The following is a 12,997-nucleotide window of genomic DNA, read 5'->3' as shown; positions in this document are numbered from 1 at the left end:
TAAAAAACTCTGGCTCACAACAAACCCTAAACCCGACGACGCAATCACCCTAGAAGACGCTAGTGGAAATCAAATTCCTTTCGACTTATGTGCGAACGTTCTAAACGATGTTTTTTCCTCTCACTTTTCCGTTGATGCAAATGGTGTTTTACCTAATGCAGAACCCTTTCCCCATCCCGTTATGCCTCCAATATTTATTGATTCTAGTGGTGTTGAAGCGATGATTAGGTCCTTAAAATCGTCTTCCGCTCCTGGTTGTGACCAAATTGACCCGAAGTTCTCAAAGAGTACGTGTGCTTCTTCATCGGTTATACTAACAATGATCTTTCAGCAGTCACTCGACCAAGGTTGCCTGCCCGCTGAATGAAAGATCGGGAAGGTGACTCCATTTCATAAAGCTGGTAAAGCTGGTAACCGCCATTCCCCACTTAATTACCGACCTATATCACTTACCAGTATACCGTGCAAAATATTAGAACACATCTTATTTTCGAACCTTGTAAACTTCCTCGAATCTAATTCATTTTTTACCCTAGCACAACATGCTTTCCGAAAAACATACTCCTGCGACACCCAACTGGCATCTTCCACACATAAACTGAACGTTATACTGGATCACTCTTCTCAGGCCGACTGCATATTTTTAGATTTTTCTAAAACGTTCGACAAAGTTTTCCACAGTGTATTAATGCACAAATTACTTCAACTAAACCTTGACAGGAAATTACTAACTTGGATTGAATTCTTTCTTAACATTCGCTCTCAGTATGTTGCTGCTAACAGGGTGAATAGTCGCCACACCGCTATTCAATCTGGAGTACCGCAATTGTCAGTGCTTGGTCCGCTTCTTTTTCTTAATAATGTTAATGATTTACCTACGTGTCTTTCCTCTCATGTACACCTATTTGCTGATGACTGTGTAATCTTCCGTGAATTAACCTCCGATGCCGACGTAACTGCTCTTCAAACTGACCTTACTGGTGTCAAAAATGGTTAATGCAACTCAACGCAACAAGTGCAAAGTTATGAGAGTGTCTAGAACAACTAATCCGCCTCCTACCAACTATCTCAATAATCTTGCATTGGATACCGTTTCTAGCTATAAATATCTAGGCTTACACATAACCAGCACTTCCAATTGGGCAATCCACACTGAACACATAATTGCAAAAGCAAACAGAATGCTTGGGTACCTACGTCGCAACTTTGCTAAAGCTCCTTCTTCCTTAAAACTCACCCTCTACAAAACACTGATTCGCCCTAAATTAGAATATGCTGCCTCGGTTTGGTATGCTGTATATGCCAATTTAATACACTCAGTCGAAATGGTTCAAAATAATTCTATCCGCTTTATTTTTTTTAACTATAATCGCACCGCCAGCATATCAGCAATGAAATCTAGCTTGAATCTACCATCTTTAGCATCTCGCCGTGAGATTCTTCGTTTGTGTTTTTTTCACATATTATATCACCATCCCCAATTACATAATGAACTTATATCACTACCAGATCATATATCACCTCGTCTAGATCATCGTCCCAAGGTCGGAGTTCCATTATGCAGAACAAATGGCTGCTACACATCATTCCTACCACGCACGAGCATCGAATGAAATCACCTTCCCGCATCAATAGCAACTATCCAAGATCATGAATTGTTTAAAAACGCCATTAGCTAAGACTGTATGAGTAGGAGCCGCACCACTGTAATAACTGCATATCAATTGCTGCATGCCTGTATTTTTTTCTCCATGTGCAAATACCACTCCCCTCTGTAATACCTCCCGGTCCTGAGGGTACCAATAAATGAAATGAAATGAAACAAAGAGGTAATATCAGTATATGTAGCCGCGACAAGCTTGCAAGAAGGAACAGGTGCCGCATCGGCCAATGGCGCTGTACAGAGGGGAAACAGTTCGACTTCCTCGCGGGCACAATGAATGACGACTTCGTGACGCCGCAAAACGTCCCAGCAAATATGATAACGTGTGAAGTGGAGGGCTGCCCCAAAAATTCCACAAAGTAAAGGACGTCTTGAATTACCACCCTGTTTGGCAAGATTTGGCAAGCCACCCGAGTTCTGGGAGAAAATGAAGGGAGAGTTGGAAAGATTACGTCTAGTGGAAGCAGTTGACAGAATAAGTAGAGCCTGTTATGGACTCCATCGACAGAAATGTCAACGGGCTGTGTTTTTTCTGCAGATACGGCACCGCGGTAGGGGAAACGTAAATCTGGTATGACGAAGGCATTGACGGTGCGAACCTCTTCTGCTAACCTAGCACTCACTTCTTGTTAGACACATGCCCCGGCTCAGAGATACAATATCTGAGTATCAGTCGTTAGAGCGTCTCGGCGCTATCAAACGGTAACCTGAGTTGATTTGCACAAACCCAAAAAGAAAGTACCTGTAGTCAATGGACCTGCATAATGGCGTGAACATTAGTATAACAACTCACCGAATGAGATTGTCGTCTGGTCGGTGTTAAGGTGGAGACATTAACATACGGTAGAAAAATGAAAGAAAGGGAAGTCGTAAGAGCGAAACCGCGCAGATATGGAAATAGAAAGCGAAAGAAAGAGACAGAGAGACAAAAAACTTTATTTCATAAAAGCCAGTAAAAGCGAGAAACAAGAGGGCTTTATGGAGAGAAGAGCTTTTCACGCGTTAGAAAACGTTAAGAAAACATAGTGTTCGAAACGTAAAGCGCGGTTTTAGATTCAAAACGAGAAGAGTGTTTCTTACCTAAAATCGATTTCGCTCCAAAAAACATATTTTCTACGGCCCGGAAGACGGACCGCTTTCTTTAGTGCCCCACACACAGAAGGTAAGCGCTTGCCCTGGTGTAATACCTACACGACAGGCCCGCTGCTACTACACCGCAAGGCTGTAGAGGACGCTATAAAGACTGCTTGCGGTCGTCCTGGCATCATGGATGCCCTCATATATACAGACTCGGTCAGCGCTGTGAACATCTAGAGTAAGTGAAAAATACACGTCTGACCGGTCAGCGGACTCGTAGCCTCCACAAGATAGCACAGCCAATAATGGGTGTACATTGTGGTTAGAGGCACTGTCAGGCTAGTGTGACCCAGTCAGTTGACCCTCTTTCCAGTTTTCTTCCCATCTGAATAACCATAGCCCTCTTCCGTGTGACCGCGCTCCCGTCTTTTAGCCAAGGAATCTCTTGTGAGATGGCACACCAAGGCCCTAATAATCCCATGTGTTCCTGGGTGAGAAACTTCCCGGGGTGGAAAGAATTGCTCTGAGGAGGCTTCAGGCTGTGGTGCCTCTCAGATCCTCAGTATTCTGGACTTAGGTACAATCCCTGGACGATGGGGAACTTGCTCCAAGTGTCCCGCTCCGGCGGCTGAGGCTGATGCAAACATCTCCCTTGGATGTCCACGTGAACAAGGATGGCTTTGGACAACGCGCTCTTCAGTGGGATAAACTGGACGACTTCAACCGCCGGTGCAAGAAGATCCCCCTGCCCGAAGTTATACATACATACGGGTAGAATGTACCACTGTTTCCAATTCTTTGCATATCGGTACTTTCTGAACTCCTCTCCTCTCTATTTCCTACTTTCCTCTTTTCTCCTGCTTTCATACTTTCTTTCCTCTCTCCTCTTCCAATCCCTACATCTTCTTTATGCCGCATGACAAAAAAATTGAACAAAAACTCCTCTGTAGGCGAAGGGCAGCAAAGACAACGTTGTTAAATCGCAACTTCGGTGCAGACCTCTTAATGCTTGTGTATCAAAAAGTTATGCCAAACATGGAGTGTCTTTTTTAATGTAAAATGGTCATGAAAACCAAGCATTTCACTGAGGTATACAGCATGACCTATGTGATTGGTGAAGTGGTAAGGTTGTCTTGTGTGCAGGAGGTTAAGCAAAGAAGCGTTCGGTTGTCAAGATAAAGGGAGCGATGGGATACCTTTCAGGAGGGTTTTCTTTCAAAAGAGTTGGAGAGTGTGATTATGCAAAAGTGGTATAAAATTTCTGGAAACATGCACGTGTTGCAGCACGGGTGTACGCCTATATTTTTAATTGACGGGAGCTAAAACAATGATGCAAAAAAATTGCGTCCAATTATAATAAAAGACGAAGTCATGGGCATTACCCGGAAACGCGTATAAACATTTTTTATACAATAAAGTCATCCCTCCCAGATAAGGTGTGGCACTAATGCACAAGCTTGTTCTAAGCAGTGTCAAACATGTAAATCAAGCTGTGGGTTGCTAACACAATTAGCCCAAACAGATCTACGCACAAGTTTGGAGAGCTGCACATTCTCCAAGAAATAAGACACTCACTCTCCACGAAGGCCGAGGTTAACGGTTCCGTACGCGATTTCAAGTTCTGGGTTTTTAAAATCCGTTCTTGTCACAAATTCCAAGGAAATGTTCGCTTCTGGATGTCCAGTGACGTTCACGAAGGTAATTCTGGCATCCTTTAGGTCTATGAGTCTATCGTCTGCGTGGCATAGCAAAGAGAAAAATTCCACAAAACAGGACCTTAGAAGTGGGTCTCCTAAAACAACGTATATTTCTCCTATTTTAGGCCTACAGATTCCTGGGCAGCACACATTACACACTTTCTATACAAAGAAACAAAATACATTGGGTACCTACACCGTTTAGCGGTCGCCCACGCTTCAGCCTAAGGGAATCGATAAATTTATTCGACAATACTTTGTATCAAATTTGCTAGCTAACAAAGTGAAAGCTCAAGTGAAGTGTTGTCATTTATTTACAGGAATATTTGTGCGTGTGAAGTACTCGATACGACCTTAACCGAAAACAACACAGTGTCACCATATGTAATGATATAAAATAATAGGTTCCGAAGGCAGCCCCTGCTGACCGAGGTTTTCTTAGCACCCCTCCTGTATCTCAGAATGAGCGCCTTCTTGATGGAGCCCTCTACTACTGCTGGAGACTGCGGGCTAAGAGTGGAGTTGGCCAGTCGTGGGAAGTCGGGCCAACAACTACACAAGGGTGGCATATCATGTCCTATTGAAGGAGTTCTTTCTAGCGTGGTTGGTTCTTTGTAGTTTCGCCCGACAAAAATTATTCTGTCAAACGTTCTAGCCTTGTCGGCCCCCCTTCGTAAAGAATCTGACCAAGTTTTTTAAAGCTATTTCTTCGGGCAGAATCCTTGTACACAATTTCTATGAGGCAGATTTAGGTCCCCTTAACTGTCTATTACCTCGGTTTTTCCATCTTCGAAAAGATATCCGTAAAGGCTTTACTAAGTCTCAACTATTATCTGGCCAAGGATTTTGCTATCCGCCGCCCTGAAGTCACTCACGTACGTGCTTATATAAACAGGTTGTTTTGTGGTCGTAGTATGCTACCTCAGACATAATCATGACGTGGGAGCTTTTGCATTCCAGTTTTATCTCTGATAAAGCTCATCAATGATTTTTTAGAACAACTTCAGCACTTAGTGCATTTGTTTGGTGTTTTATCGCAGGTTTTTGAGTATCGCTGTAAAATATTTCGCTAACTGTACAAAAACAATAATCGGTTTTATAGAGTGGTTAGTTTGTGCTTTATCAAGATAGTCGTTAATCATGTCAGTAAAATACCTTTCAACTTTCTCGCGCTGCCGAAAGTCAGGCATTGGGATTTGCTGAGCATGATTTTCTAGTTCAGGCAATGTTATTTATGTCATGTGGTGGTCACTATCATTGCATGATAGCATAAGGGAATGAATGTAATTATTTGGCATACTTCAATACTAGGGATGTTTATGGGGGTATACTTTGCCAAGAAATTAGCCCCTGTTTTTTACTTCACGTTTGCCCAGTTATGCTGTATTACAAACAAGAGGATTAAAATGAGCACTTTATGGACACCTGTCACCAATCAGTATAATTCTGGATTTAGCGTTTGGTGGTGTGAAACCCGTCGCTCGGATATTCCCTAACGTAAGTAATGCATTACTCACCGTATGTACATCGGGAAATATATATTTCTCTTTCGTCGCAGTAGCAAGCAGTAAAGCGAAAGATCAGAAGGACGAAAACTGAAATGAGCATTTTGCCGTACCGTTATCGGCTGCTCTGTGGCGCTACTGTACTTTAGCAAAGATTCCACACTGTATTTAAAGGCCCTGGAAGGGAAGTTGATTACAACAGCACAATGTACAAAGGAAACATAAATCGAGACAACCGAGTTTTGAAGCTCACCTAATGGGATTCAACCCTTAAAGACCTGAGAAAGGCTGAAAGTGGGATGGTTTCGTAATTTCCTTCAGATAGCTATTTCGGCTCCCTCAACCATGTTCGCACTTCCGGAGGCAATACACGAATGCATTTGTATTTGCTGCCTTGCGCAAGCCTAAATATTTCGTAAGTTGCTGGGTTCTAGAATATTTAAAGGGACGGCCTAATTTAAGTCCCGGATGCAATGCCAAGCATAAAAAAACTCAACTCATTTTTGTGGAATGGTTTATGAGGTGCTTACCGAGAAACCATTGAAGTGCCACCTTATTTATGGAGAGGTACTAAGATTGCATGCTTAATATAGTGGGAAACAAGTGGTTTACCAGAGCTCTAGAATACGTGAAGCGTTAGGTTCACAAACTTCATCACGTGAGTTTTTGCTAACACGTGTTTGAATCGTCAATGCTAAAATTCTTCTAAAAAGATCTTAAATTTTGTCAGGTAATGTTCACGCGTGATGTGCCATGGTATGTGGATGTGGGGTGCCTAAAACAGATATGCAGGAAAGAAAGAAGCGTAAGTGGGAAAGGAAACATACATACATAGGTAGAAAGCAATACACAATGGGAGAAAACACATTCCCGCACACGCGCTTGCACACTCACACACACGCGCACACCCTCTCTTACGCTGACACTTACACACACACACACACAAGGTCTGAGTGTAATTCACTACCCCAGAGCAAAAGAACGCCGGTAGGAGGACGAAGCCCTCTAGGAAAGCACCTAGGGCCTTATAAACTCTGTCCTGCTCCCAGGCAGTGCCCGCGGCTGCAAGATTGCTTAAAAGGCTGGTACCGTCTCCTAAGAGGGCCAACAGTTGTGCCCTCCTTGCTGCAAAAGGTGGGAATTCGAGCACGGAGTGCGTCCTGTCTGAACGGTCGCGTTTCGGTGGCAAGACGAGTTGGAGACTTGCTCCAGATGTGTTTTCACTCTGCTGTCCACCCCCCCTAACTCCCCCAACACGGAGGCACAGCAGAGCCGAGCACTGCTGACGTGGCAGCCTTGCGGCCCCCACGGTGGTAGGGAATCGCAACCCACCAACAGCGTATCTTGGTGCTGGACCCGCACGTGGTACTGTATCAGGATGCAGGTGTCGTATGCAGCTGCCTCCATCGCCGTAGGCGAGAAGACATCTCGCGTACCCGCTCGTTGCCCTACAGGCCTGTTTGGCTTGAAACCCACTGCACCTACAGGGCAGCGCCCAGTTCAGCCTGTCTTCCCCCCTAGTCTCACATGGCCCGCCCAAGAATTCAGGAAAGGTCGCCTTCTTGTATCCGCAGCAAAGATCCCTGTGAGTCGCCCGGCAGGGAGCAGTGCTCGGGAGAGGCTCCCCCCGCACGTGGCACCTCCAGTATTCATGCTTGGCTATTCATGTTGACGGCGACCGGTGAAACGGAGGACCCCCAGTCACGAAACTTAAGCTGTAACTAACTCTGTCGAGGTGTTTATAGGTGGAGGGTGAGAAACCACAATTAGGAACCGTCAGTGTCTTGGTCAAGCGCTGGCCTACGGGCTGCCTGTCTATTTACCAGTAAAGGAGCTCCGGGACCTGTGTAGCTTTAAGGGTAATAAACGACAAGAGACTACCCCCGACCCTTGCTCTATACTATGGCGCATAGTGATATATAGACCCCTTATTTCAAATCATAGGGCCCATTAGAGGGCCCGCACGGAAGCAATCTAAAACCCTTTCCAACGTTGTTTTAACCAACCCTGACCAATTTCCTCGCTTCCTAGTCATGCAGACTGTCGCTAAAGAAGCGCCTAAAGCTTCAAATTCCGTGTTCCTGTTCGCCAAGTTCATTGACGGTGTGATCGAAAAAAATTACGACGCGATCAACGTTCAATCTGGTGGCATGGCTAATTTGGCAAGAAGTAAAGAGCAGTGAGCTACCTTTTTAAAATAAACAGGCACAGGAGACCTACAAATAACTGTAACACCGGACCGGACATTCAAAAGCTGTCAAGGTGTTCTTTGTAAAACTGAACTCGTAAATGAAACTGAGGCAGATATTCTTGAAGGCTTTTATGAGATAGAAGTAACTGCTGTTAGTCGCATCACAATAACGCGAAGGAAATAAAATCAAAACGAAAGATCTCATCTTTACGTTTGATCATAGTACACACATAAAATAGGTTTAAGCGGGGTGTCTGCCATACGGGATAAGGGCACAAATCCCAAATTCATGAAGCTGCTTCAAGTGTGTAATGTGACGGGCACAGTATCCAGAACTGTCGAGGGCGAAACACATGTGCGAATTTCTCAAAGCACGACCACCGGACAGACGAGTGTAACACCACACAATTGCGCTGTTGTAACAGCAATGAATCCGACCCCGCATGTTCACGTTGTTGGAAAAAGTTCAAAAACCAGAAATAAATTAGCAACCTCAAATGACCCTAAACCGGTGATGCCCAGAAGCTCCGAAAAGACGTTCAATGCTGCCCACAGAAAGATAATCTGATGGTGCTTATCGGGGGTGGATGAGCATCATGTTTCGGTGGCGGCAGAGCGTAGCGACACTGGCCTGGTCCCCCCCGCCGCTCTCTCCGCACCCCCCCCCCCCCCTGGGCTGTCTTCGGTTGCCAAGAATGTTGCCCCACAGCCAGGGAATTCTGCGGCGGCTGCCGTAGCAACAAACATTATGAGTGTAGATAGCGTGCCTTCCGCTTTTGCTGCCGTGTCACCCGTAAGTACGGTAAGAAGCGACGTGGGGATCGCTGCATCTAAGTACATTCGCAATACGTCAACACAGCCCATTAGCAAGCGCAGTAGGTGCGATTGGCCGTCGCCCGTATCCTTGCAAAAGAGGGCAGATGTAGTATATAGTTGTTTCCGTTAGATGAATAGACGGACACACCAAGCACGCCAGTTGGTCGGCTCTTCAGCCAAACACGCCGCGTCACAACGTCGTCTGGTGGGGAAAACCAGCTCCATGTAAAAGTGGCCGCCACGCAGAATCATTGACATAGATACCATTACCCATGTGCTATACAAATAAAAACGCTCCATTCTCTCTTTGAACATTCATGGCAACCCATTGCATTATCTCACGGGAAGTGCACGGGCTTAAAAAACAAACTTGCCATATACAAGACTCTTCATAAATAGCAATCACAAATAGTGTCTCCAGGAAACACGCGTCCGAAAGAAACTTACGGAATCGAATTTATATGTTGAAAAAAGATAGGTAGAGCTGTTTACCCTACTGTGGCGGTGTAGCGATAGTCGTATGGCAAACTATTTGTTCGATTTGTCAATTTGTCAATTTGTTCCTTTCACTTCTGTCTTTGAAGCACACGCCGCTGCCCGTGCTCATACACACCGGGCCGTTACCTCAGAGGGAGAAAACAACGACGGAAGCGCCTCAAAGCCAGCACCAATCCATACATACACCGAAATCTTATCCCACTACAAAAACGACCGCCGTCGCTTCCCACCACCTCACACACAACTAACACGCGACGAAGAAACCACTTTCCGGCGCCTCCAAACCAATTCGTATCCCCATAACACCCTACTGAACGCTATGTACCCCACCCAATACCCTGCCACCTGTAACTTTTGCCCTGTTGCTGGCACCCTATACCACGTGGTATGGGAGTGCCAACGGACCCCCACTCTAACCCCAAATCCCAACCCTACCTATGAGCAGTGGGTGGAGCAGCTGACCAGCTCCGAGCTCTCGGACCAGCGCCGACTGGTGGAACGGGCCCGGACGGCCAGCCAGCTCCAAGGCATCTTGGAATAAGGATGCCTCTCACTGGGTGGAGGCCCTAAGAACATCCTCCTGCTCATTACTAAAATAAATGTTTGTCTCTCTCTCTCTCTCTTTGAAGTATTTGGTGTAGAAATAGTACTTAAAACTTGTGAAAAAAGAGAGGTTCAATATATGTTTCCCTCAATGTTCGTCTTGATAGTTCATAATTATAATCCCTAATTTTCTACGCCATCCATTCGTACCAGTGGCCGAGTTTAATGCCCACAGTAATATTTGGGATACTGAACGGGAAGGTAGCCCTGGCTGTAAAATTGAGAGATTCCGACCGTCATCGAAAGCCTGTCTTTTTAATCAAAAATACAAAGACTACATCATAACACAGAACACCTACTCACACATATATTTAGAAATTGGTTCGTCTGTTGCATTCCCTTCCTTCGAGGTTACATGGACTCCAAGGTCTATGGAAGCGACCACCTCCCGGTCACTCCTAAGTGCCTAGATACAGCCCTGACAGTCCCAGGCATCATAACTAGTTTTAAAACACACGCAGACTGGCTGGTTTTTAAGCAAAAGTCACAATTCCCATACACATCCATAAAACACGTACATATCAATTAAGGTTGTACCATTGTTACCGCCAACGTTATCGATGCTGACAAGAGCTAAATCCTTCAAAACGTCGGTACTCCGCAAAATCCTAAGACGACTTCGTTGGAATAAGGACTGTCAAAACGCATTCTTAGGAGCGAAAGAAAGCCTGGGCTTACCTTCGAAGTCGTCCAACAGCACAGAATCTCACTGCTTTCAAGCGCGCCAAGGATGTTTGAAAGTATAATTGCCGACAAGGCAAAACCAATAGCTGTTAGAGCTTTCGTATCATCGATTAATTGTTTAAATGACACAAGCAAGGTATATAGAACTGAATAAAGCAGGTGAAAGGACGCAAAACAAACCTACCATTTGTTAGCGCCACTTACCCCGCAATGGACGACGAGGCAAATTTACTGGGTAAACACTTCGAACTTGTATCTAGCTCTTCTGACTACACAGACACATTCATGAGATATAAAACATCTGATGACTGCAATACCACTAGGCACGTGAAGAAATCGTCGCAAGACTCTTACAACTCTCCATTTTCTATTCACAAGCTTAAGTCTGCTCTGGCTACTTGCAAAACATCCGCACGAGGAGAAGACCGCATTACATACACAATAATTCAACACCTTTACGCAGACACCCTTGAGAGAGAGAAATAATTATTTATTGGAGAGTATAGCTCCAACCCAAACAAGAGCTGGCTACTCCAGGCATTGGACTATACAAAAGGTACAATACTTGCCCTAAGGAACCGCAAGGAGTTAGATTAAGTACATTGAGAAAGCATCGGATGAAGCATGCGCACTCAGTAACTACTTGCTCTGTGTAGTACACAAGTACACCCATATATATACATGATTCCTTACAGCAGTGAAATATAGTAACAAACAAAAAACACAAGAGACCTATACACATCTATATTCAGACGACATACACGACGCGACACATAGTTTCGCCAATATACATAACACCCTTGTTTGTTTCCACACCCATTTCAGAGCGCTTCAGAGGAAGGTACACCCTTGAAATATTACTTTTACATTTCATCAGATCGGGGGCGCCAGACGTTTACCACGGGCTTGTAAAAAGACAACCGCGGCACCGTTACAAAAACAAAAAAAAAATGCTTCCTCTCCTGCTGGCCAATGGCCTGTAGCACTTGCCAGTTTTACGTAGCTGTTCGAGAACGCAGCCATGGGAATCTCATAGACGTTTTATAATACAATGGTTTTCTAGATAGCTGCCCCTCAGGTTTCCGGCCGAGATGATCAACATCCGACCAGCTTGTGGCATTGCAGTCGTATGTTAACTATGATTTTGTCTACAGGCAGCACTGTAAGTCTATTTTCTTCTGCTGTCAATAGGCGAATGTTCGTCTATGGCGCTATGGCAACCTGCCGGACCTTAAAAGCTACGATGCATCTGGAAACATGCGCAATACTGTAGAAACCTACTTATTTCAGCGAACTTTACGGGTAAGGGTCGAACCATTCCTTTATAAAACACAACTCTGAAAAAAACCGAGTTGCGCAAGTGGACTTAAGAATTCACACTATCTATCATTAAAATACACCCACCTCAAAAGGCACTGGAACCCGTAATTTTAGAAGTTTGTATTTTGTATTATATAAACTCAGCTTCAAATTCTGTAACCCCTCAATATGCCCTCGCCAGTTACAGCTGGGTACTAATAACCTTGCAAACTAGACCGATGAAAGTGGTTTTAATATTAATCCTGAAACTAGCACATGTGTTTTGTTTACTAGGCAGCGTGGAGTCCGGCCTGACCCTGAAGTTCAATTTATTAAAGTAATCATTCCCTTCCAAAATAAAATAGCTCTCTGGAAATTCGGCTGGACGAGCTGCTCAAACATATGCCCCAGAATACACAATTAAAAAAAACTCAAAGAACCAATCATATGGTGCAGATAAGACAGCCTGCTCTTTTTTCTGATATTTAGTGCGCTGGCCAGAGACTACGGGAATGTAGTGTATTGTTTGGAATCATAAACTGCTATAGAAATGCTTGTCCGGGTGTTCCATCTAGCGCTCTGGCTCGCATCTGGGGATTCGCAGAAAAATTCTATTAAAACTTGTCGTTGAAGCCGATCAGTGGTGTTTAGAGAACCAGCGTCCGTACATGGCGTTAAGTATGGCTTGAGGCGACATCGATAAGAAATCAGCCTTCCATTGCTAATACCAAAAATACATCATCTAAAAGACGTTTTTTAAGCTCTTGGTCGCTCCCTCTGCCCTTTTCTTTCCCAAAGAGAGCACAGCCACGGGACATGGGTGTCACCCTAACTGATACCCATAAAACTAAACTCACTGAGCGTAATAAACCTTGGCATATGCTCCGTGTCATCTCGGACATGTCTCTCAAGCAAAAGGTGAAAAGACACGCACCCGAGGAACTTATTCTACCACGCTTGCTTC

This window comes from Haemaphysalis longicornis, unplaced genomic scaffold (assembly GCF_048455015.1).
Source record: "Haemaphysalis longicornis isolate Haplotype H1 unplaced genomic scaffold, Haemaphysalis longicornis Haplotype H1 scaffold_328, whole genome shotgun sequence".
NCBI classification, from domain to species: Eukaryota; Metazoa; Arthropoda; class Arachnida; order Ixodida; family Ixodidae; genus Haemaphysalis; species Haemaphysalis longicornis.
The sequence above is the reverse complement of the archived record's forward strand: the minus strand, read 5'-3'. Positions refer to the sequence as shown.